The sequence below is a fragment of the Rhipicephalus microplus genome, unplaced genomic scaffold (assembly GCF_043290135.1).
Source record: "Rhipicephalus microplus isolate Deutch F79 unplaced genomic scaffold, USDA_Rmic scaffold_200, whole genome shotgun sequence".
NCBI classification, from domain to species: domain Eukaryota; kingdom Metazoa; phylum Arthropoda; class Arachnida; order Ixodida; family Ixodidae; genus Rhipicephalus; species Rhipicephalus microplus.
In genome coordinates, this window is record NW_027464771.1 from 40,950 (window position 1) to 45,000 (window position 4,051).

A 4,051-nucleotide genomic window follows, 5' to 3' on the forward strand; every position below is an offset into this window, starting at 1 on the left:
ATTTCTCCACTTGGAATAATGCGATTTAGTAGTACTACGAGAACTTCATGGATGTACTCAAGGGTACGGGGCAAGTCAGTTACGTCAACACCTGCAGATTTTTTACACTTCAAACTGAAAATTGTTGGTTGTGAGTCCTCGTGTGATATTAAAGGCCGATTCGCTAACACATAGAACAAAGAAAGAAAGGAAGAAAAAACGCCCGCGCTCGCTCAAGAAACCTGGGTTCGCAACAAGTGGCAACAACAAGCAACCGAGCGAGTGCGCCAAAACCCGTGGCGGCCGAACAAACGCGAAGTCCCAACCGCGTCAGCCGGGGCGGCACGGGACAGGAAAAATCACTTCAGCCGGGGCGGCGGGGCACCGAATAAACCTCGTCACCTCGTCGCAGGATAAAAGAGGAAACAAAAAGTCTAAACAGCGTCTGCTGGAGCGAATGCGTAATAAAACAACAACAACAACAAAAAAAAAACACCCGCGCTCAAGAAGTCTGCAATCCTCACAAAAGGCGACTGTGACCGAGCAGCGTCAGCCGGGGCCGTGCGGAAACGGAAAAACCGCGACTACCGGGGCGTCGAGGCACCGAAAAATCCTCTTCAGCCGCGGCGAAAAAAAAAACAAAAAGAAAGACGGAGGGGGGGGGGGGAACCACGTCTGCCGGGGCGAAGGAAAAAAAAAAACGCGTCTGCCGGGGCGAGCCCGGGTGCGGCACCACCGGGAAAACTGTGGCAAACAGACATGGCGATCGAGTGAGTGGGCCGCCAGCCAGGCTCAGCCAAAAAGTGCAAAGTCCGAACTGCGTCAGCCGGGGCGGCAAAAACCGCGTCAGCCGGGGCGGCGCAAAAAACCGCGTCTGCCGGGGCGGCACGAAACCGCGTCAGCCGGGGCGGGGCGAAAACTGCGTCAGCCGGGGCGAAAAGAAAAAAAAAAACGCGTCTGCCGGGGCAAGCCCGGGTGCGGCACCACCGGGAAAACTGTGGCAAACAGACATGGCGATCGAGTGAGTGGGCCGCCAGCCAGGCACAGCCGAAAAGTGCAAAGTCCGAACCGTGTCAGCCGGGGCGACGCAAAAACCGCGTCAGCCGGGGCGGCGCGAAAACCGCGTCAGCCGGGGCGGCACGAAACCGCGTCAGCCGGGGCGGCGCGAAAACTGCGTCAGCCGGGGCGGCGCGAAAACCTCGTCAGCCGGGGCGAGCGAAAAGGGGGGGGGGGGGAACCACGTCTGCCGGGGCGAAAGAAAAAAAAAACGCGTCTGCCGGGGCGAGCCCGGGTGCGGCACCACCGGGAAGACTGTGGCAAACAGACATGGCGATCGAGTGAGTGGGCCGCCAGCCAGGCTCAGCCCAAAAAGTGCCAAGTCCGAACTGCGTCAGCCGGGGCGGCAAAAACCGCGTCAGCCGGGGCGGCGCGAAAACCGCGTCTGCCGGGGCGGCGCGAAAACTGCGTCAGCCGGGGCGAGCCCGGGTGCGGCACCACCGGGAAAACTGTGGCTAACAGACATGGCGATCGAGTGAGTGGGCCACCAGCCAGGCTCAGCCAAAAAGTGCCAAGTCCGAACTGCGTCAGCCGGGGCGGCAAAAACCGCGTCAGCCGGGGCGGCGCAAAAAAACCGCGTCTGCCGGGGCGGCACGAAACCGCGTCAGCCGGGGCGGCGCGAAAACTGCGTCAGCCGGGGCGAAAGAAAAAAAAAACGCGTCTGCCGGGGCGAGCCCGGGTGCGGCACCACCGGGAAAACTGTGGCAAACAGACATGGCGATCGAGTGAGTGGGCCGCCAGCCAGGCACAGCCGAAAAGTGCTAAGTCCGAACTGCGTCTGCCGGGGCGGCACGAAACCGCGTCAGCCGGGGCGGCGCGAAAACCGCGTCTGCCGGGGCGGCACGAAACCGCGTCAGCCGGGGCGGCGCGAAAACTGCGTCAGCCGGGGCGAGCCCGGGTGCGGCACCACCGGGAAAACTGTGGCAAACAGACATGGCGATCGAGTGAGTGGGCCGCCAGCCAGGCACAGCCGAAAAGTGCTAAGTCCGAACTGCGTCTGCCGGGGCGGCACGAAACCGCGTCAGCCGGGGCGGCGCGAAAACCGCGTCTGCCGGGGCGGCACGAAACCGCGTCAGCCGGGGCGGCGCGAAAACTGCGTCAGCCGGGGCGAGCCCGGGTGCGGCACCACCGGGAAAACTGTGGCAAACAGACATGGCGATCGAGTGAGTGGGCCGCCAGCCAGGCACAGCCGAAAAGTGCTAAGTCCGAACTGCGTCAGCCGGGGCGGCAAAAACCGCGTCAGCCGGGGCGGCGCAAAAAACCGCGTCTGCCGGGGCGGCACGAAACCGCGTCAGCCGGGGCGGCGCGAAAACTGCGTCAGCCGGGGCGAAAGAAAAAAAAAAACGCGTCTGCCGGGGCGAGCCCGGGTGCGGCACCACCGGGAAAACTGTGGCAAACAGACATGGCGATCGAGTGAGTGGGCCGCCAGCCAGGCACAGCCGAAAAGTGCTAAGTCCGAACTGCGTCTGCCGGGGCGGCACGAAACCGCGTCAGCCGGGGCGGCGCGAAAACCGCGTCTGCCGGGGCGGCACGAAACCGCGTCAGCCGGGGCGGCGCGAAAACTGCGTCAGCCGGGGCGAGCCCGGGTGCGGCACCACCGGGAAAACTGTGGCAAACAGACATGGCGATCGAGTGAGTGGGCCGCCAGCCAGGCACAGCCGAAAAGTGCTAAGTCCGAACTGCGTCTGCCGGGGCGGCACGAAACCGCGTCAGCCGGGGCGGCGCGAAAACCGCGTCTGCCGGGGCGGCACGAAACCGCGTCAGCCGGGGCGGCGCGAAAACTGCGTCAGCCGGGGCGAGCCCGGGTGCGGCACCACCGGGAAAACTGTGGCAAACAGACATGGCGATCGAGTGAGTGGGCCGCCAGCCAGGCACAGCCGAAAAGTGCAAAGTCCGAACCGTGTCAGCCGGGGCGACGCAAAAACCGCGTCAGCCGGGGCGGCGCGAAAACCGCGTCAGCCGGGGCGGCACGAAACCGCGTCAGCCGGGGCGGCGCGAAAACTGCGTCAGCCGGGGCGGCGCGAAAACCTCGTCAGCCGGGGCGAGCGAAAAGGGGGGGGGGGGGGGAACCACGTCTGCCGGGGCGAAAGAAAAAAAAAACGCGTCTGCCGGGGCGAGCCCGGGTGCGGCACCACCGGGAAGACTGTGGCAAACAGACATGGCGATCGAGTGAGTGGGCCGCCAGCCAGGCTCAGCCCAAAAAGTGCCAAGTCCGAACTGCGTCAGCCGGGGCGGCAAAAACCGCGTCAGCCGGGGCGGCGCGAAAACCGCGTCTGCCGGGGCGGCGCGAAAACTGCGTCAGCCGGGGCGAGCCCGGGTGCGGCACCACCGGGAAAACTGTGGCTAACAGACATGGCGATCGAGTGAGTGGGCCACCAGCCAGGCTCAGCCAAAAAGTGCCAAGTCCGAACTGCGTCAGCCGGGGCGGCAAAAACCGCGTCAGCCGGGGCGGCGCAAAAAAACCGCGTCTGCCGGGGCGGCACGAAACCGCGTCAGCCGGGGCGGCGCGAAAACTGCGTCAGCCGGGGCGAAAGAAAAAAAAAAACGCGTCTGTCGGGGCGAGCCCGGGTGCGGCACCACCGGGAAAACTGTGGCAAACAGACATGGCGATCGAGTGAGTGGGCCGCCAGCCAGGCACAGCCGAAAAGTGCTAAGTCCGAACTGCGTCTGCCGGGGCGGCACGAAACCGCGTCAGCCGGGGCGGCGCGAAAACCGCGTCTGCCGGGGCGGCACGAAACCGCGTCAGCCGGGGCGGCGCGAAAACTGCGTCAGCCGGGGCGAGCCCGGGTGCGGCACCACCGGGAAAACTGTGGCAAACAGACATGGCGATCGAGTGAGTGGGCCGCCAGCCAGGCACAGCCGAAAAGTGCTAAGTCCGAACTGCGTCTGCCGGGGCGGCACGAAACCGCGTCAGCCGGGGCGGCGCGAAAACCGCGTCTGCCGGGGCGGCACGAAACCGCGTCAGCCAGGGCGGCGCGAAAACTGCGTCAGCCGGGGCGAGCCCGGGTGCGGCACC